Source organism: Triturus cristatus, chromosome 4_2, assembly GCF_964204655.1.
Source record: "Triturus cristatus chromosome 4_2, aTriCri1.1, whole genome shotgun sequence".
NCBI classification, from domain to species: Eukaryota; Metazoa; Chordata; class Amphibia; order Caudata; family Salamandridae; genus Triturus; species Triturus cristatus.
Window position 1 is genome coordinate 954,507,704 of NC_140586.1, and position 22,255 is coordinate 954,529,958.

Sequence of the window (22,255 nt, forward strand, 5' to 3'; positions counted from 1 at the left end):
ACAGCTGCGACAATGCGCTGCCACAGGGATTTCTGGGCTCAGTCACAATTATTTAAAATTTGTTAAAGAATTTTCCTTACAAAGTAGATTATATCAACAAAGAGTCTTCCAGTCAATGTAATAAAGCGATTCACTTCGCAAATAATTTCTGCGCTCCCTCAGTCAAAGTTGGCTTCAAGATCGAACATATAACTTCCTCACAGAAAAAATATCTCCAGGCACTGCGCTGTCATTTCATATTTCTGATTATCCGCATAGATTACACTGCAGCTGTAGTAATAAACTTTGCTTACTGTAATACTTTGGCGCCTGTGTTTCTTCAAAGTCCCGATTATTCCTCCTCAAAATAGGAATACATCATGGTGAGTGCCTCGTAATATGCACTCCCCACCGGTAGACACTTCCCACGTTTGACTGGTGATGGCAGACGATCGTGCCTACCGTCCACACTCACTGCCGCTCCGATGTCACTACATATGGCTGGCCTTCCGTCGCCAAGAAATGTAGTAATAACATCGACATCAAGGAGTACAGAAACAGGAGTTTATTATCAGCAGTTACTCAGAGCGACAATGTGCATTTTTCACCAACGCCAGCCGGAGACCAACTGACATCGCTGGAACGACACAGCGTGAACATTCTAAATGAGACAATCAGGGTACTGGACGCAGCCAGGTCCAAAAAGGTAACAATAACATTACTACACACATCATTCCTGTTTTGGTTCCAATTGCATTGTCCATTCATTAATGTCTTATAATGTTTTAGTTTACCAGGCAAAATTTCCACAGTTTCCATTCTGCAACACTGTATTGCAATTAGAATTAGTCCTAGGGACTCAGATCTTTGCTTGTTTCCCATGCGCTCATGGTAGCTCAGTAACTTTCACTCTTGTTTCCAGGCCAGGCCGACCTTGACATCTCTCACTCTGTGCTTTGGCTGCTATCACGTGACTCGATAACAAATTCTGCCCATGCGCGAAGGCCATCTTTAGCACGCCGCACTCGCGCCTTCTCTCCAGCAGCCATTTTGATCACAAGGCCTACTAGGCCCGAATGAAACTATCATAAAAACAAACACAGAAGCTTTAGACATAGAAAATAAGCACTTCTGTTTACCACCCACCATTCTAATGACCCACGTTAGTTGTTACCTAGCCGATATAGCACATATAAAGCCTTTTTACTTACCAATTGTTTTTTTTGCCACAACACAACATCTACATAGCGTAAATACACAGAATTTACTCTAAATAATACGCAAACGTTATGAACTATGTAAACAATCTTACACAAATAAGTAAATTAGTCATTTTGTATAGTCAATTAGTTTTCCCCATGGATAATGTCTAATTCTAGGTGCAATTGATTGATTAGTTATAGAAAATTCATGTAATTAGTATTACTACGGTTATGAGGTAATTATCCTCAAGGGGGTATAAAATAATGTTATTTCCCCTGCTCCATCAAGGGACACCTGTCAGGGTTTGGGTGCAGGAGGTGACGTCTCTGTTCACGTGCGTCTGGCGGTTCTGGAGCCTCTGTTCAGCGTGCGGGATGCACCGTGGCCGAAGGTACCGGAGGCCAGCCGTAGGGATTTGCTGTGCACTCTGCCTGGTTCCTGCCTTAGGGGCCCCTGGATGGATACCAGCCCCGAATGGGCTCACGAGAATTCCTCGGAACGGATAAGCAGCGATGACCCTGCCTGGCTCACGGCCAGGGTGGTCTCCCCCTCCCTCTTAGCGGCAGCAGGTGATGGAAAATCACGGATAAAAGGGCTCCAAAACCCAGAGTTCCTGCAGCTATGTACACTCCAGCGATTCTGCTCCTGACGGCTCACCGGAACTACCGGCAAATTTTTGTGATCGGCAAGTAACTGCCCTTCCTTGATCGGCAAGCAGCCGCCGCACTTAAACCCACGAACGCCCTCCTGATTCCATTTTACCCCTGGCGCCGTAATTTACTCGGATTTGGTCATCCGTTAACTTCAGGAATGGGTTCTAACCATCTCCAATACATTTAGCATGTACAAATTACCTCCTTAACCCCTTGATGCTTCTTCCACCGCGTTAGCCATTCAGGCAGCATATTTTCAGGCTTGCTAAACACTCTTGTCCTGATGAAGATCTATGTATCTAGTTATAGATCGAAAAGTCGCCGACTCTTTAAACAGCATGCACGTTAAACTCATCTGTTAAAGCAAGTGCATTACTATTTACTTCTAAAAGCTTGCCCCCACTATTTGCATTGGCAAAAAGCTTTGTTTGTTTTGCGTGGAAAATGTGTGTTTATTTGTGATTGTCTGTGTGTTTTGTTCTTGAAGGATACAGGACTGTGTCCCACTCAATTACGTTCTGATTTATCGCAAACAATCGCTTTTGAAATTATTAAATTCAAATGTCCAGCTGGACATCTTAAACTCAATATAGTACTGATTCTGGTCTATACTCATTGTTTTTTGGCTTATATATGTTTGAAGGCCAATTGTTTTTCATAACACGCTATGTACAGGAACAGCAGTGTCCTGAAGCAGCCTTCGCCCCAGCTCCTATCCCCTTTGACGCAGCCTTGCTCCGGTCGGGCCAGAGATCGAAGGCCCAGCCTTGGGGTCTAATTGCTGAGAGTCCGAGCTGGACTGTCCGGGTGATGCAGGCCCAGCGCCTTGGAGGGTCTGGGTTTTTAGCCTGCCCTGGATTGACAGAATTCAGTGACAAACATACCTACACTCGACCTTAGTCAACTGACCAACAAGCGATTTGCCATTGCTGATCTAAGCTTTTTCGCATAAGACGCTAATTACCCGGAATTTCCCGTAGAAAAGTAGTAGGCCTAATTACATTTTGTGTCTTCCTACTAGCGGACTGAGTACTCTGGCCACAACGGGGCATATTAACAAGGGCTTTATCTCCGCTTTTTTGGCTTTAAAAGCCAAAGAAGCGGAGATAAAAATATCGCCCTATCAACAACAGGGTGCTAACGTGCAAAATCGCATGTTAGCACTATTTTTCACTACGCATTCCTTTGCATCTCTAATGAGATGCAAAGTGGGCGTTCCAGAGCAAAATAATAGGAGAAATGTCGCTTAACTCCTATTATCAAGCTTCACGCTAATCCCGTTAGAGACAAAAAAAGCAGCGCTAACCACAGTTAACGCTGCTTTTTTACGTCTGCTAATTTTCAGACTTAGCCATGGAATCCAATGGGAGGTGGATTACATGGCGAAGTCCACCATGGCCTATCAACAAGGATATCCCTATCCTTGTAGTTTTATCGCTGCATTATCAGCGATAACCTCCCAAAATGCCGCTATCGCTGGATTTTTTATCGCCTAGGCGGTTATAAAGCGTTGTTAATAACGGTATAACCAGGCGATATTATCCTGCAATAGCAGGCATCAAAAAAAAAAAACGCTAAGCGCCCTTAGCGTTAATTATCCCTGTTCATTGTTAATATGCCCCACAGTTTTTAAATGTCTGCTCTTTATCATTTTAAATGCCATAAAGAGCCCTGCATTTAGTATGAAACTAAAGCAGCATTATTAGGTGCGCACAGGATTGTGGGTATGCAGATTGCTGGTGACGCTCTGACTGTTCCTCTGGAGCATACTGACCTCTAGCGACAAGAAAGAGCGTTGCACCTCCCGCTCCTTCACGTGACCTTGTGACGTCGCCCATCATCCAGAGTTACAAGCGCTGCTATGGCGCCTTCCTGAGGGAAGCAGCGGGATCCTCCTCTCCTCACCGGTGAAAGCAGCCGAGGAGGCCCCGAACGAGGCCCAACTGCCATCATGACAGCTCTAAACATTCTCCTCCGTATGTTTACTGAACTCATGAGTAAACACACGTATGTTAGCCCCTTGGCTGCACACGTTAATTATGTGGTCCAGAACCCTGCTCAGTTATCTACAACGCTGACTTTTCTAAACGTAAATGGAGCTTCTAAAGAGAAACTCTTCAAAAATTAGTTAGGATAGTCCGCTTCTCACGGCCCCTCGGAGTGCGCGTAAACCACGGAAGCATAAAACAGAAATTCCATAGGAAAGATAGCTGTCCGCATAAGCCTCATAAAAATACTTCTTACTACTGTTAGAGCGACTTTACAAGGTTGACATGCCATGCAGTGTTCTGAACGCCTTCGTGTGCACATTCACAGGTGCTTCTTTCAGAATTAAACAAATGCCTGTTTCATGTGCAGTGATGAAGCGGGTGTTTGTCGCAGTGGCTTCTGGGTATGCAGATATTTGCAGCTGCGCACACCGCCCTCTAGTGACCAGGAAGGCTCCTGCAGCAGCCGCATGATGACTTGTGCTCTGCATCTAGGCGGAGACGAGTCTCAAAATCGAGTAATAATGATACAGGCCAACATTTTAGGGCAGGGACGTGGGAGATTTAAAATAAAAAATCGGGAGAATGAAAATCCCCCATTGACTTCTATAGTAGAAAATGCAAGTTCAGGCGGGAGACAGCTAAAATAAAGCCATTTTTGGTTTGAAAAATCGGTAGCCTCCCGTCTGAATGGGGTCTATTGGCATGTATGAAGGATGACCAAAGGTTTCGTCGGGTTACGATACTTCCACAATATACTCGTGTACATACGTGCCGATAGACCCGATTCAGAAAAGGACAATCCCGATTTTTGAAACCAAAAAGGCTGTCTCCCGCCTGACATGGCGGCTTCTTCAATGCAAGTCAATGGGGAAATGCATCTAGCCCTGCCAAGTACCACGCTTCAGGAGTTAGACTAACACATTTTAGTGCTGCTGTCCGCATCAATAGACTAAAATGCATTAGTTACGCAATTATAGCGCTCGGGGAACACTGCAGGAGCCGTGCTCGAGAAGCTCAGCTGCGCAGCACTGAGCGATCGCACCGGCATGTACTGTGCTAGTAGAGCATGCTTTCTCACTTGTTGTAATGTTTACACACTGCAGTGCCTCCTATTAAAGGAACTCCGGTGCCCTGTGGAGAATCAATCGACCAATCAGAGGGCAGGTGTCTCTGTCATTAAATATTCCAGGCAGACAGTCATCCATGTGGATCCTGGAGGCAGCAGGTTGCGTGTTGTTCATTCCCGCCTATGCACCGCCTCTCTGTGACCTCGCACACTCTGATTGACCAGAGTCAGACACCTACAGGCAGCAGCTTTATTTTAAGTTGCCCCAGCAGAACATTAAATCCAGAAATCACCGGCCTTCACCCACGCCCAAATGAAGCCTACCTGCTGAGGGTTTCAGATCGCTATGAGTACAATTTTAATAAATTCAGTATAATTACGAGTGACATTTCAACGGCTATGAGTGACACTTACTCAAGAGCAAAATCAAGCAATGAAGACGAGGAAAAACAAATAAAGATCAGAAGTTACACCCATTTCAGCAACGAGAAACTCTAAGAAGATTGTAAAACTGCTAGAAAGCACCAGAAATGGTAGGGCAATAACTGGAGACAGACTGCGAGACTGCACTTCTCAGTAACGGAGGGCAGGCAGGCACTACAGCTGCTCAGAAGAGGATCTCATTGGTCTGATCATTCATGGCCGCGCACTATCCTAAAAAGAAAATTTTATGGTATAGCATAGCAAGTGCAACTAGGAGATTATACCATTATGCCCAAGCAAGGCATATTTATTATTATACCACCATATTGCCGAATACATCATTCAAGTCTTAAGTCCCCCATAGCTGTATTGATGTGTGTAAGCAAACACCGTAAAAACCCTGTGAGTGATACGCCCATACCTTTACATTCTGTCCATGCATCTCCTGGCACCAAGGACAAGGTATGTGCTCTGCAGTGTTTGCTGGTTACCCGTGCATTTAGTAATAGAATAATGTGTTGTTTACAGCTTGTCTGTGTGAGAAGTTGGCCTGGTATATGCTGGTCAGTGGTTAAAGTGGCCACCTTGCACTAGTACAATTCGACTCGTATGGTAGATAGGTTTAAGACAACCTTTTAAAGAAAGCTATCCTAGTGCTAGCTGTGGAGAGCAGCCTTCAGGCTAAGTCTTTAGAGGAATGTAAAGCAGCTTGTTTTACCGTATAATCTCTTGAATTACTAAATGAAAGGACACCACATAGGTATATATATGAAATATATATGTATTTATTACTAGACACACTCTACTAATCTCTTTATGAGATTAGAAGTCAGGAACATATGCAAATATCAACGTTTCATAATAAGTTAAGCACAAATATGGCTGGGGCCCTAGGGGCGTACCAGACCATATACTAAAAAAGAGGTATAGTAATGTCAACTTGCAAGGGGACAAGGCCTGGGGCCTTTAGAATCGCTGGGGCCTCACTAATCCACCCAAGGCAGGTAAGTAAAGGATCCACGGGAGACGCGTGCAGTGTGAGAACACAACCGCGGGTTCCCTATTGATTTTAATGGATCAAGTCGCGGTGGTAATTTTTAAAGTTTTAGGGTACTTCGGGAGAGTCTACAAGCAAGCCACTTACAAGGTATGTAATTTGAGGGCCAACACACACAGGAGCACCAGAGTGCACGATTCCTGGTTCCTCATACATAGAGAGCGATACCAGCAAGCCCCAGCACAACAGCTATTCCTGCTCAACTGCTGCCCCCAATGTTCCTATTCTGATACCCGATCATGTCCCTCACCAACCATCCACTCACAACATTCCAATGTCCCACACCTTCCCCTCAATACAAAGAACAAAGACGACAAAACAACAATAGATAAATTACACATGCTCATTTGCCCCTTAGAACACCAACTACCCGGAAATAAATATGCACACTGTAAATAAATATATATAATATTATTCCATTACAAACTCTTTAATAGGACCAGGCAATTTACTCTCTCTTGCACTTCGAAGTACTCTCACATCTGGATCACTCTGACCTCCACCATTTTCCACCCCACAACTCCTACACATCTCACTCACCCTTGCGTTTGCTTCACCCCTTGAACACACCTCATCACCCATCAAGTATCCACTTACAGTGTCATGCATACCACACTCCTGATCATTATGCCCGCTAACCTCCTTGCACTCACTCACATGGCATAAATTCCGCACTCTCCCATCTTCAGGTTTCACTGCACCTTCCAACACCTTTACGATCCTCAATGGATAAGACCCTCGAGGGGCCCCCTTTTCCACTACGCCTGGTTTCCTCACTCGCACATACTCACGAACCAAAATATTCGACATCTTCTTATTACCCGACGCGCGTAGATGTAAGGCACTCACGCTATTTGCATTTTAATTTTGAAATTGAAACTGATATTTGTGTTTTTAACTGTTTTTAAATCAATTGCTGGTACATTGCACTTTTGGTTATCTTGTACGTAGGGCCCCTACCTCAGCCGCTCTTTTCCTCTTACACCGGTCCACGGCGGGCTTGTCTGTTTGTAGTGGAGGGTATAGAGGGCTGCCGGCTTCTCTACTTCCGGCTGCCTCTGGGGGCGGAACAAGCGGGTTAGCGCACTAGCACCCTCTTACTACTTAAACCTATAATTTCCGTCGTGCAACGGAGGCGTGCAGCAGGCGCGCGCACTGGGCGCGCCTAAGTCGCACCAAAAGCAAGCCCGTCTGCGCCTATGCGCACCTATTCCGCGGCCAGCGCCAGCCATGCTGCTGGGTGCCCTTCTGGTGCCCGAATCCTTTGGTCCAGGTCGCAACTGCTTGAAGTGAGAGATAAGTGCTGTAGTGCCCCGACCTTATGTGAGTTTTCTGGGCCCCCGTCTCAATTTAATTGTGCCGCTTGCCTATTCACTTTTAAGCTAGATCCCGTAGCCCCTCCCAGAATACACCCAATGCGCTTTGGACCCGCAAAGGAGCAAATTGGTCTTCCACCCCCATTAAAGCCTGTTTACTCAATTGTAGATCGCTACCCTGCCATTCGGATGACATTTGGCTTTCCCTTGCAACTCATGCCTGGGAAACGTGGGTTAGGGACTTTTCTAATCCCGACCTCAATCTTGGCATCCCCCCCGAATATCGTTTTGTGGGAATAAATAGGCCTAACAACGAGGTGGGGGTGGGATTGCAGTGATCCTGCGTTCCGGCTGGGATATTTCTTCCTGGAAAATCCCTAACATCAGCCCCTTAGAAGCTATGTATTTCAGCATCTCTGCTGTATCGAATATAGCCATGGCTGTAATTCTTATTTACAGACCCCCTAGCTCCCGCCTCAACATTTTACAGATTTTTATAATATTGGGGCTGATCTGTCGCTTAAACATACACATTTTATAATCCGTGGTGATTTTATCTTACATGTGGATGATACTCAGTGCACTAAAGCTGGCCAGCTCCTAGAATCCCTGGAAGGCCTTAATCTAACCCAGCGGGTTAGAGGCCCTACCCATCGGGCTGGTCATACTCTAGATTTAATGTTTACGAACAACCCTAATCTGTCCACGGCTCCGCCTATAGCCTCTTACATGGTCATACCATTTTTCTAATCCCTTTTAGTGTGGCTACTCTCTCAATCAACTAATTCCTCTTTAGGAAATGGTTTAAAATCACTTGTAACACTTTGGCCCCCGCCCTTTCTCGCACCCATCTGCAGTTGGGGGGGGATTTGGAACTAGATGTATCTAACTTTAATGATTGGCTCTCGTCTTCCCTTGATACGGTCGCCCCTGAGCAACCTATTTTCTTCTCTTAAAAAAAAAACATCTGCCCCATGGTTTACCCCTGCTCTGCGCACTGAAAAAAGTCGGTGCAAGAAACTCGAACTGAATTGGAGACTATCCTATGAAACAGAGGCTAAATCAATTTACAGAGCCGCGATTAAGAATTTTCACAAAGTTAAGCGCTCAGTAATGAGAGAGTATTTTGTCAAGAAAGTGAACTCTGACGGTAATTCTTCAAAAACCTTTTTTAAAATAGTGAAAGATTTTACTAAACCGTTCGCATTATCTAGCATGATTCCCCCTACTCAGGAACTCTGTAATGGACTATCGGACTTCTTTCAAGATAACATTTTAGACATTTACTCTACGTTCGGCCCTACTCTGGATTGCCCAGTTCAAAACTCAGTGGTAACCAATAGTGAGCCATTCACCACCTTTCACCCGATCTCCACTGATTTAGCACTCCAAAAATTGCGCACCTGTAAATCAAGCTCCACAAAGGACCCCTGCCCGGCATTATTATTTAGCTCTTTAGCCCCCCTCATTATCTCTCCTCTGAGCTTGATTTGGAACACTTCCCTGCAAACTGGGGCTTTCCTTTTTTCCCTTCGACCTGGAAACAGGCCATGCTAATACCTATTTTGAAAAAACTGGATGCGGATCCTTCTGTTTTTAAAAATTACTGACCCATTTCCCTGCTACCTAAACCAGCCAAAGTCCTGGAAAAAGTAGTTCAGGAGCAATTATCGAGCTATCTTGAGACATGCTATCATTTACACTACTCACAATCCGGGTTTAGATCCGAATATAGCACAGAGACTGCGCTGCTGGAGGTTTATGAAACCATTTGTGAATGTTTGGACGCAGATGAAGCAGCGATGCTGGTGCTTCTCGACCTGTCCGCGGCATTCGATATGGTCTCTCATGATATTTTGCTTGAGAGACTATACAGTTTCGGGATTCAGGGTACCCCTCTATCCTGGATCAGATCCTTTCTAGATGGCCGCACTCAACAGGTCTCCCTTCAGCCATTTGTGTCCGAGGAGAAACCACTGAACTGTGGAGTCCCTCAGGGCTCCGCACTGAGCCCGCTATTGTTTAATGTATATCTCTCTCCTCTGGCCTCAGTGGTAGAATCTTGTGGTGTCAGAGTGATTTCCTGTGCTGACCACACACAATAGGTGTTCTCATTTAAGGATCACTCTGAAGCAGCTTTCTCTAATTTTAGACACTGCTTGTGCAACACCTGGATGGCATCAAACACGCTTAGGCTCAACTCTGATAAAACCGAGGTGCTGTTTTTTCATCGAAAAACCTTCCTCCACCTCTATAATGGTGGCCATTGAAGTTGAACCCCCCTCCGAAACCTGTGGACTCAGCCAGGAATCTTGTATTCCGGTTTAACAACGAGTTATCCTGTAAATCTCAAATCAACCAGGTTTCCTCAGCGTGTTTCGGTAAATTGCACATGATTCGCAAAATTCTCCCTTTTCTCCCTCGGGAATCTCGCCGGACCATTGTTCACGCCCTGATCACCTCACATCTGGACTATGCAAACAGTCTGTACGCTGGGGCTCCTGCCTACCTGATCAAACGCATACAGATTGTTCAGAACGCGGCTGCCAGGTTGATCGATAACATCCCATATCGCCATTCGATTTCTCCCCACCTGAAGAAACTTCACTGGCTTTCAGTGACCAGGCGCATTCAGTTTAAGTCACTGGTTTTGGCTTTTAGAGCAATGCAGGGTCAGGGACCGTCCTACCTTAGAGCCCGACTTAAGCATGCTCGGTCTAATCGCTCACTCAGATCAAACCATCTACGCCTTTTGGTGACTCCCCATTTTCGCCGCTCCAGAATGGGTGGCAGATCTTTCGCAGTGATCACGGCCAAAGCCTGGAACAACCTGCCAATGTCCTTGCGGATGGCTGAATCTGAATCTATTTTCCGATGCCACTTGAAGACCTGGCTGTTTTCCAACTCTTAGCCCTCTATGAGTACCCGCATCTGCCGCCTATCTTAGAGCCGAGAAACGCCTGTTGGGGGTAGCTGTGCGCTTTACAAGCTTCAAATAATAATAATATTAATAATATTGATTATGTTAAAGACCTGAGTTTGACTCAATCAATCAATCCATCAATCCATTTATAGAGCGCGCTACTCACCCGTGAGGGTCTCAAGGTGCTGTGAGGGGGGAGGAGGGGGCTGCTACTGCTCGAATAGCCAGGTCTTGAGGTGTTTCCTGAAGGTGAGATGGTCCTCGGTCAGTCGTAGGTGTGCAGGGAGGGAGTTCCATGTTTTGGCTGCCAGGTAGGAGAACGATCTTCCTCCGGTGGTGGTTCTGCAAATCCGTGGGACGGTGGCGAGGGCGAGGCTGGCGGAGCGGAGCTGGCGGGTGGGAGTGTATAGTGAGAGGCGGTTGTTGAGGTATTCGGGGCCCCTGTTGTGGAGTGCCTTGTGTGCGTGGGTGAGGAGACCTGAACGTGATCCTCTTGCTGATGGGGAGCCAGTGCAGGTTTCTCTGGTGGGCGGATATGTGGTTGTGGCGAGGGATGTCGAGGATGAGTCGTGTGGAGGTGTTCTGTATGCGTTGTAGTTGTTTCTGGAGTTTGGTGGTGATTCCAGCGTATAGGGCGTTTCCGTAGTCCCGTCGGCTGGTGACGAGGGCCTGGGTGACGGTCTTTCTGGTTTCGGTGGGGATCCACCTGAAGAACTTTCGGAGCATGCGCAGGGTGTTGAAGCAAGAGGACGAGACGGCGTTGACTTGCTTGGTCATCGTGAGGGAGGAGTCCAGGATGAATCCCAGGTTGCGGGCGTGGTCCGAGGGTGTCGGCGCGGAGCCCACCGCTGCGGGCCACCAGGAGTCGTCCCAGGCGGAAGGGGATTGTCCGAGGATGAGGACCTCCGTCTTGTCTGAGTTCAGCTTCAGGCGGCTGAGCTTCATCCATTCTGCGACGTCTTTCATTCCTTCTTGGTGGTTGGTTTTGGCGGTGGCTGGGTCTTTGGTGAGAGAGAGTATCAGCTGGGTGTCGTCGGCGTAGGAGATGACGTTGATGTTGTGTTTGCGTGCGATGGCGGCGAGGTGGCTCATGTAGATATTGAAAAGGGTTGGGCTGAGCGAGGAGCCTTGGGGTACGCCGCAGATGATCTCGGTGGCCGCTGAGCGGAAGGGAGGGAGGCGGACTCTCTGGGTTCTGTCTGAGAGGAACGAGTTGATCCAGTCCAGGGCCTTTCCTTGGATCCCAGTGTTGAAGAGGTGGGTTATTAGGGTGCGATGGCATATGGTCCAGGAGGACGAGAGCGGTTGTTTCTCCATTGTCCATCATGGTCCTTATGTCGCCGGTGGCTGCGATGAGGGCGGTCCCGGTGCTGTGGTTGGCTCGAAATCTGGACTGGGACGGGTCGAGCGAGTTGTTTGTCTCTGCGTGTTTCCAGCTCTCAGGGAAGGTGGCTGACGTGAAGGAGTTGTTAATGACGTTCCGGAGGTGGGGTGCGATGATGATGTCGGCTTTGTTGAAGATATGGTGAGGGCATGGATCCGAGGGGGAGCCGGAGTGGATATTGTTCATGACGTGAGTGGTGTCTTCAGTGCTGATGGGGGTCCAGGCGTGGAGGGTGGTGGTCGGGGTCGTTGGTTCGGTGACTGGAGGCGGAGTCTGGGGTCCGAAGCTGTCGTGTATATCTGCGATCTTGCAGTGGAAGAACGTGGCGAGGGAGTTGCAGAGGTCTTGTGTCGGTATGATGTTGTTGTTGCTGGCGCTGGGGTTGGAGAGCTCTTTGACGATGCTGAAGAGTTCCTTGCTGTTGTGGGTGTTGTTGTCTAGCCGTTTTTTGAAAGATGATCTTTTGGTGGTGCGGATCAGCTGGTGGTGTTTGCGTGTGGCGTTCTTGAGGGCTGTCAAGTTTTCTGTTGTCCGTTCGTGGCGCCAGGTTTTTTCGAGAGTTCGGCAGGATTTCTTTGAATCTTTGAGGGCGTCTGTGAACCATGAGGCTTTCCTGTAACCGGTCTTGCTTGGGGGGTTCTTCAGTGGGGCGAGGTCGTCTGTGCAGTTGGTGATCCACTGTGCGAGGTTGTGGACTGCTTCGTTGGTGTCAGCGGTATCGGCTGGCGGGTTCTGGCTTAGAGATGAGAGGAGCTGGTCTGTGGTGATTTTGCTCCAGCATCTGCGGGGGATCTGTTGCGTGCTGTGGTGGGATGTATTCTTATTGAAGGTGAAGTGGATGCATCTGTGGTCGGTCCGGTGGAGTGGCTGAAGGAGACGTGGTTGCTGGCGGAGAAGATGGCGCCGAGCGTGTGGCCGGCGAGGTGGGTGGGGATGTTCACCAGTTGTTTGAGTCCGAAGTTGGCGAGGTTGTCGAGCAGGGTGAAGGTGTTGTTGTCGCTGTTTTTCTCCAGGTGGAAGTTCAGGTCCCCTAGGAGGATGTATTCTGGTAAGGCTAGGGCGTGCGGGCTGATGAAGTCGACAATGGTTTCGCTGAATTGTTTGCGCGGGCCCGGGGGTCTGTAGATGAGCGTTCCTCTTAGGGTGGTCTTGGGTCGGTGTGAATCTGGAAGTGTAGGTGTTCGGCGGCGGAGAGTGTGTCTTCGATGTAGGTCGTGATGTTGATGGTGTTCCTGCAGACGATGGCGATTCCTCCTCCGGTTTGGTTGACGCGGTCCTTCCCGATGATTTTGTATCCGTCCGGGATGGCTATGGCGATGTCGGGGGCCGAGGAAGCGTTCATCCAGGTTTCCGTGAGGAAGGCGACGTCTGGAGCTGTTGTGTCGAGGAGGTCCCAGAGTTTGACGGAGCGGGTGTTGAGGAGGATGCACTTGAGGTGGTTGTTGTTTTTGTTGCTGTTGGGTTTGGTAGGCGGGGGGCAGGTTCGAAGGCAGGTGAATTTGCAGGCTTGGCAGGTGAATGGTCCGTGGGTTCGCTTCGGGGTGACTTGGTAGCAGACGGGTGGTCGTCCGGTGTTGAGTGCGGCGGAGTCGTATCTCAGTCGGGTACTTTGGGTGCGGCGGGGGCCAGGGGTTCTGGCGCTGTGTGTGGTCCAGGCGCGGACGGGCGCAGACGAGCTTGCCTTAGGCGCGCCAGCGGCGCGCCCGCTGCGCGCGTCCGCTGCGCGGTGGCTGCGCGGCTTCCATATGAGGGGCTGTGGGAGGGAGGAGCAGCTGTGAGGCGGGAGCGGGGTGGCGAATGGGACAGCGGGGTGCGGGGCCGCAGGGACGCAGTGGCGGGAAAGGTGGCATGGAGGGAAAACGGGGGAGGGGGGCAGAGAGGCACACCAATAGGAGACAAAGCGGAAACAGGGGGCACAGAAATGCAAAAAACGGGGGAGAGGGGGTACAAGGGCACAGAAAAACGAAGGCAGACAACTGTGAGCAGGGGGCACAGAAATGCAAAAACGGGGGAGAGGGAGCACAAGGGCACAGAAAAACAAAAGCAGACAACTGTGAGCAGGGGGCACAGAAATGCAAAAACGGGGAGAGGGGGTACAAGGGCACAGAGAACGAAGGCAGACAACTGTGAGCAGGGGGCACAGAAGAACTTACTCAGGCAGCATGCAGCGGCAACAGCACTAGTGGGGCAGCGTCACAGGAGGACCGTGTGGCGGCTGGGGGGCGACCTACCTGCTGGGAGGGTCAAAGGTCGCTCCCTTCAGCGCCGCGCGGCCTCCATATGAGGGGCTGTGGGAGGGAGGAGCAGCTGGGAGGCGGGAGCGGGGTGGCGAATGGGACAGCGGGGGGCGGGGCCGCAGGGATGCAGCGGCGGGAAAGGTGGCACGGAGGGAAAACGGGGGAGGGGGGCAGAGAGGCACACCAATGGGAGACAAAGCGGAAACAGGGGGCAACTGTGAGCAGGGGGCACAGAAATGCAAAAACGGGGGAGAGGGGGCACAAGGGCACAGAGAACGAAGGCAGACAACTGTGAGCAGGGGGCACAGAAGGACTTACTCAGGCAGCATGCAGCGGCGACAGCACTAGTGGGGCAGCGTCACAGGAGGACCGTGTGGCGGCTGGGGGGGCGACCTACCTGCTGGCAGGGTCCGTTCCACATTCCTCTTCATCAGACGCTCAGCCTTGGACTTCCCTTTCTCTTCCTTCTTAATCCTCAACCACCAAGGTACAAGTTTTGAAGAAGGCTTCCTTCCTCTTAACATCCCAAACGGCCTTTTACCTGTTACTGGATGAGGTGTAATCGTGTTTGATAACAACATACTTTGAAGAGCTTTCTTCCATGATAACCCAAACTTAAGTGCCAATTGTATTGCCTCTTTGACAATTCCATTGAACCGCTCAACATGGCCATTACTTTTGGGATAATCCAATGACGCCCTTACATGATTAACACCACACTTTTACAAAAACGACGGCAACTTACGTGATGTAAGCTCCACCCCATAATCAGACACCAACGACTCTGGTACACCGTCCCTGGAAAAAACATCCTCCAAAAAATCAATAACCACCTCCGTGGTCACACTACCAACCATATGAACTTCCGGCCACTTAGAGTAATGCCCAAAGAGAACAATGGCATATGCCTCCTTGGATGGTAACGTGGCAAATGGCCCCATAATATCAATTGGTACTTTCCGCCATGGCCCATCAGATAAATCTACTGTTTGCAAAGGGACCACCACTGGTTTAATCACTTTGTCACTTGACTTGCATGAATTACATTCCCTCACCCAACGATCCTCCATACCATCCAAACCTGGCCACCAAATTTATTCTTAAACTTTCCACCTCATGCTTGACATCCTCCAATGGCCTTCATGTCCTAACTTGATAAATGTTCTTGTGCTTCCCATTAGGAGGTCCAAACCTATCTCCTCTTAGGACAATACCATTACAAAAGGATAATTCCTCCTTTACCTTCCAAAATGTGTTATATTCGCATGCAATTGCCTCGCCAATGGCCACCCATTTACAATTAATTTTTTTTACACCCAACATCACCACATCTTTTTCTATTTCCTCTATCCATTTCACCTCAGACAACTCTAACCCATTCGCCACATCTCTATTCCTAAGACACATCACATCTTCATATGTGTGAGCCACATCACGTCCACTCTCATCCATTGCCTGTGCGTTGCACGATTCCACTGGTAACCGTGAGAACCCATCAGCAACACAATTACTTTTGTCTGGAACACATACAATATCATAATAATACATTTGCATCTTTGAAGCCAATGGTGCTAACTGTGGTGTTATATTTTTCCCACCTCCTGGTTTTGAAATATTCACTAAAGGGTTATGGTCTGCACCAGTGGCGGTTTTTGCATTGGGGCGGTGGGGCGTTGCCCCACTTAATTATTTGTGTACATTTTCGAGCGCGCCGCTTTAAATTATTAATACAATTTCAACTTTCAAAGTTGAAATTGTATTAATAATTTAAAGTGGCGCGCTCGCATCACTCGCGGCCGCGGTGTCACGTCACGTGACAACAACTCGGACTCCATGTCCGTTAGGCAGGAGGCAGGCAGCATTGATTTTCAATGGGGCGCGGCCTCTCACAATGTGCACCGTGTGGTCACATGGCGTGCGCGTGTTGGGTTTGGCCGGCTGCCTTTCCTCGGCCAGGAACCCAGCATGCACATAGTGGCTTTGCTGCCGCAAGCACAAGGTGACTGGGGGAGGTGCCCAAAACAGCAGATCCCAGTAGGAGCAAAATGAGCGGCGAGTTTGCCTGCTCATGCCCATCCTACGACAGCAGCATCTGCGTCCGGATTGGCTGCTGCAGCCGAGGGGTATAACTTACTTAGAGTTGGAGTTGGCACTGCATTGCAATCCGCAGGGGTGGGAGGGCCTGCCCAGTGCCTAACGTAGCAATGGCCAATCAGTGTCATGGTTTATTATTGAGCCATGCAGTGATTGGCCATTGTGCCGTTGCTGGGCAAATTCCTCTCACTCTCGGTAGTCGAGACTAGCGCGTGGAGAGAGTCAAGACTACTAACTAGACTCTCTGTGAGACACCGTCCGTGACGCGATTCAATTCATCATTCATCGAGACAGCGATCATTTCTTGGATCGGATCAACTGCCCCCCATTGCCCGGCCTTAGCAGGTCAGTCCTCTAGCCTCTACTCCATATCCCCGCCGCAGTACTGCATCTCCAGCCCAGCAGCCCTTGCACATCACACTACTAGTTGCAATGCAAATGCAAGCACAGGTAGTGTGTGGTACATACAAACAGTACGGTGTGAGAGCGCGAGGCCTGATCTGCGCAGTAGTAGCAGATGTGCGGCCATGTGCGAGAGGCTGGGGGTATGCTGTGGACTGTGGTACAGCGGAGATCAGGCCTGTGAGTGTGAGCGAGCGTTACGTTACCGTTAGTGTGCGAGAGGCCTGATCTCTGCTGTAGGCCTGAGGGTGGCAGTTGGTGTGTGAGAGCGAGGTGTGGTCTCTGCTGTGTGTCTACATCTAATGGTATTAGCAGTGTGTGTGAGATCAGATCAGTGCAGTGTCTCTGATCGCAGGTGTGAAGGAAGCCATGCCTTGCTGTGTTACACAGTATGGATTCGTGATCATGAATCACGCCTTGGAGCTGTTGGTGCTGAGAAATTAATATGTTCATGAGGTGTGGGAAGAATAAACTATCAAGTAAGTTCACCGACACCCGCTGAGTGTGATGTCTTTTTTAGGTTAACAGAACTCTGCCACAATTGTCGGTCTAAATGTAATTGTGCCATTGTAACACATCAAAGTTGTATATCCGTGCTGTTGCACTTGCAGTTCAGTACGTGTCGGTGCCCTCTGCCCTGCAAGTGAGAGCGGGTGACTTAGTGGCTTTACATTGTATTTATTGAATGAGGAATATGACTTTAATGTAAAGCACACAAAGTGCTAAAAGCGAGCAGCACGGCCTGCCAGTGCCAGGGTGTTCCGTCCTTTGATGTAAACAGTATTGATGATGTGAGTGTACATGTGTGTACACAAGGACGACGTGAGATTTTGTTTAGGGAAAAATGCTTTGTTTGCAAACCTGTCCATGCGCTAACCCCGAATCACCCGCACAAGCCATGTAGAGAAATGTTGTGTTAACTAAATGTATTGCACGAAAATACTGTATTCAACCAGGGGGATCCGTCATCCGGTAATTTTCATTTTTAATCATTATCAACTCCCAACGATTTTTTTAAAGCAGGTATTGTTGAAGGATTTAAATTAGAAGCAATTGGGGAAGAATGTGAGCTAAAACCTGCTCTTTTTGTCTTTACATGGGGTGGGAGAAGGCTGTCAGACAAGTCGGTCTGATGCGAAAAGCGTGTCAGTGTGTCTTTATGAGTGTTGTGTTTATTTGTGAGGTTCGTAGTGTATGTGTGTGTCTCTTTTGTGCGTGCGTGCGTATTTGGGCGAAAGTATCATTTTAATGGGTTGCAACTTGCTACGTTCACAAACGTAACCGTGGGATTTGAGTCGGACTCGAGTTGAAGTTTAAAGTTCTAGATTTGGCAGTGGTGGCTGGTGACATTTGAAAGTGGTGGGCGTAAAACAATTGTGAAACTTCACCGTTGCGAGCGAGCGTAGCCCGAACCACCTAAGGGGGGATTGGGGGTTCCCCCCCAAAGAAAAGTTTGTAAAAAGAGTGGACAAATGGTGCATTTTCAAGCAAATTTGAGAAAGCACTGGGAAACAGTATAATTTATTTTGGAACTTAATTCCTTGTTTCCAGCACAATAATTTGATGAACTGATATATTCTTGTGATGGTTCTACTTTTGGCCTGCAGAAGAATGTTGTCAGTTTTCGATTCGAGTAGCAATTTAAATGCCTGTGTTCAATAAATTATTTTGCTTGTTAGTGTTTACTAACCAATAAAGTTATTAGACTTGTTTTTTACTATGTTTTGCAAAAGGTTGCACATTTCTTAGCAGTGGAATTATGGAATTCAGTGAGCTCTTTTAAAGTAGTTAGTGCCATATGTATAGGTATAGTCACTCACTTCATGGTGCTGAAGGGCCTCTTGCTTCTCTGAGCGGGCGCTCTATCTAATTATTGATGAACGGGGGGGGGGTGCAGACACACAGCAAGGGCAACCTCGCAGACCCCATTAGCGGCACTGTTCTGGAATTTAAAACCAACATGGAGTGCCAAATCTCAGTGGTGGTTTTTGCATTGGGGCGGTGGGGCGTTGCCCCACTTAATTATTTGTGTACATTTTCGAGCGCGCCGCTTTAAATTATTAATACAATTTCAACTTTCAAAGTTGAAATTGTATTAATAATTTAAAGTGGCGCGCTCGCATCACTCGCGGCCGCGGGGTCACGTCACGTGACAACAACTCGGACTCCATGTCCGTTAGGCAGGAGGCAGGCAGCATTGATTTTCAATGGGGCGCGGCCTCTCACAATGTGCACCGTGTGGTCACATGGCGTGCGCGTGTTGGGTTTGGCCGGCTGCCTTTCCTCGGCCAGGAACCCAGCATGCACATAGTGGCTTTGCTGCCGCAAGCACAAGGTGACTGGGGGAGGTGCCCAAAACAGCAGATCCCAGTAGGAGCAAAATGAGCGGCGAGTTTGCCTGCTCATGCCCATCCTACGACAGCAGCATCTGCGTCCGGATTGGCTGCTGCAGCCGAGGGGTATAACTTACTTAGAGTTGGAGTTGGCACTGCATTGCAATCCGCAGGGGTGGGAGGGCCTGCCCAGTGCCTAACGTAGCAATGGCCAATCAGTGTCATGGTTTATTATTGAGCCATGCAGTGATTGGCCATTGTGCCGTTGCTGGGCAAATTCCTCTCACTCTCGGTAGTCGAGACTAGCGCGTGGAGAGAGTCAAGACTACTAACTAGACTCTCTGTGAGACACCGTCCGTGACGCGATTCAATTCATCATTCACCGAGACAGCGATCATTTCTTGGATCGGATCAACTGCCCCCCATTGCCCGGCCTTAGCAGGTCAGTCCTCTAGCCTCTACTCCATATCCCCGCCGCAGTACTGCATCTCCAGCCCAGCAGCCCTTGCACATCACACTACTAGTTGCAATGCAAATGCAAGCACAGGTAGTGTGTGGTACATACAAACAGTACGGTGTGAGAGCGCGAGGCCTGATCTGCGCAGTAGTAGCAGATGTGCGGCCATGTGCGAGAGGCTGGGGGTATGCTGTGGACTGTGGTACAGCGGAGATCAGGCCTGTGAGTGTGAGCGAGCGTTACGTTACCGTTAGTGTGCGAGAGGCCTGATCTCTGCTGTAGGCCTGAGGGTGGCAGTTGGTGTGTGAGAGCGAGGTGTGGTCTCTGCTGTGTGTCTACATCTAATGGTATTAGCAGTGTGTGTGAGATCAGATCAGTGCAGTGTCTCTGATCGCAGGTGTGAAGGAAGCCATGCCTTGCTGTGTTACACAGTATGGATTCGTGATCATGAATCACGCCTTGGAGCTGTTGGTGCTGAGAAATTAATATGTTCATGAGGTGTGGGAAGAATAAACTATCAAGTAAGTTCACCGACACCCGCTGAGTGTGATGTCTTTTTTAGGTTAACAGAACTCTGCCACAATTGTCGGTCTAAATGTAATTGTGCCATTGTAACACATCAAAGTTGTATATCCGTGCTGTTGCACTTGCAGTTCAGTACGTGTCGGTGCCCTCTGCCCTGCAAGTGAGAGCGGGTGACTTAGTGGCTTTACATTGTATTTATTGAATGAGGAATATGACTTTAATGTAAAGCACACAAAGTGCTAAAAGCGAGCAGCACGGCCTGCCAGTGCCAGGGTGTTCCGTCCTTTGATGTAAACAGTATTGATGATGTGAGTGTACATGTGTGTACACAAGGACGACGTGAGATTTTGTTTAGGGAAAAATGCTTTGTTTGCAAACCTGTCCATGCGCTAACCCCGAATCACCCGCACAAGCCATGTAGAGAAATGTTGTGTTAACTAAATGTATTGCACGAAAATACTGTATTCAACCAGGGGGATCCGTCATCCGGTAATTTTCATTTTTAATCATTATCAACTCCCAACGATTTTTTTAAAGCAGGTATTGTTGAAGGATTTAAATTAGAAGCAATTGGGGAAGAATGTGAGCTAAAACCTGCTCTTTTTGTCTTTACATGGGGTGGGAGAAGGCTGTCAGACAAGTCGGTCTGATGCGAAAAGCGTGTCAGTGTGTCTTTATGAGTGTTGTGTTTATTTGTGAGGTTCGTAGTGTATGTGTGTGTCTCTTTTGTGCGTGCGTGCGTATTTGGGCGAAAGTATCATTTTAATGGGTTGCAACTTGCTACGTTCACAAACGTAACCGTGGGATTTGAGTCGGACTCGAGTTGAAGTTTAAAGTTCTAGATTTGGCACTCCATGTTGGTTTTAAATTCCAGAACAGTGCCGCTAATGGGGTCTGCGAGGTTGCCCTTGCTGTGTGTCTGCACCCCCCCCCCCGTTCATCAATAATTAGATAGAGCGCCCGCTCAGAGCAGCAAGAGGCCCTTCAGCACCATGAAGTGAGTGACTATACCTATACATATGGCACTAACTACTTTAAAAGAGCTCACTGAATTCCATAATTCCACTGCTAAGAAATGTGCAACCTTTTGCAAAACATAGTAAAAAACAAGTCTAATAACTTTATTGGTTAGTAAACACTAACAAGCAAAATAATTTATTGAACACAGGCATTTAAATTGCTACTCGAATCGAAAACTGACAACATTCTTCTGCAGGCCAAAAGTAGAACCATCACAAGAATATATCAGTTCATCAAATTATTGTGCTGGAAACAAGGAATTAAGTTCCAAAATAAATTATACTGTTTCCCAGTGCTTTCTCAAATTTGCTTGAAAATGCACCATTTGTCCACTCTTTTTACAAACTTTTCTTTGGGGGGGAACCCCCAATCCCCCCTTAGGTGGTTCGGGCTACGCTCGCTCGCAACGGTGAAGTTTCACAATTGTTTTACGCCCCACCACTTTCAAATGTCACCAGCCACCACTGGTCTGCACAGATTTAGAATTTCTTGCCCCGAACATACATCCTGAAACACTCTACAGCCCATGTTGGAGCGAGTAATTCTTTCTCTATCACTGAATAATTTCTGTTGACTTGTGTCAGGGTGCGAGATGCATCTGCAACCACCCACTCATTACCGTCCTTCTTTTGTGATAGAACAGCTCCTACTCCGCAACCACTGGCATCCACAGGTATAGTAAATCCACCCCCATTACAAATGACTTCAAACATGGTGCATTTACAACCTCCTTCTTGATTGCTACAAACTCCTCCTTGTGTTCTTGCCAACAACCAAATGTTGCCTTTTTCTTTAATAACGCTCATACATTTTCCACTTTCGAGACATCATTTTCCGCAAATCGTGAATAAAACTCTGTTTGCCCCCAAAAAGACATTAATTATTCTTTAGGCTTGGGCTCAGGAGCATTCACAATAGCTTCAACATGACTGATTTTTGGACGTACGGCTTACATAGTTATAATGTGCCCCAAGTATTCCACCGGCCGTTTTCCAAAATCACATTTCTCTTCCTTCACAGTCAGACTATTTTTCATTAGAGCATGTAAAACCTCCTTCAATGTCCCATCATGTTCTTTTTTGCCCTTTCCAAATATCAAAATGTAATCCTGAAACACCTTCCCACCTGTTATGCCGGATAATACTTTGGAAATCCCCCTCTGAAAATCAGCAGATGCACCTGCCGACCGAAA

The 22,255-nt window shown here is 48.0% G+C and overlaps 1 long non-coding RNA gene across 1 annotated transcript in view; it reads right to left on the minus strand.

Annotated features, from left to right (window-relative positions):
• Window positions 1–529: 529 nt before the first annotated feature.
• LOC146839084 (uncharacterized) overlaps window positions 530–22,255 on the minus strand; it is a 38,722-nt gene continuing 16,996 nt past the window's right edge. Inside the window, exon 2 of the long non-coding RNA XR_014960777.1 lies at window positions 530–1,061. This is a non-coding gene — a long non-coding RNA (uncharacterized LOC146839084). The remainder of the gene's footprint in view (window positions 1,062–22,255) is intronic.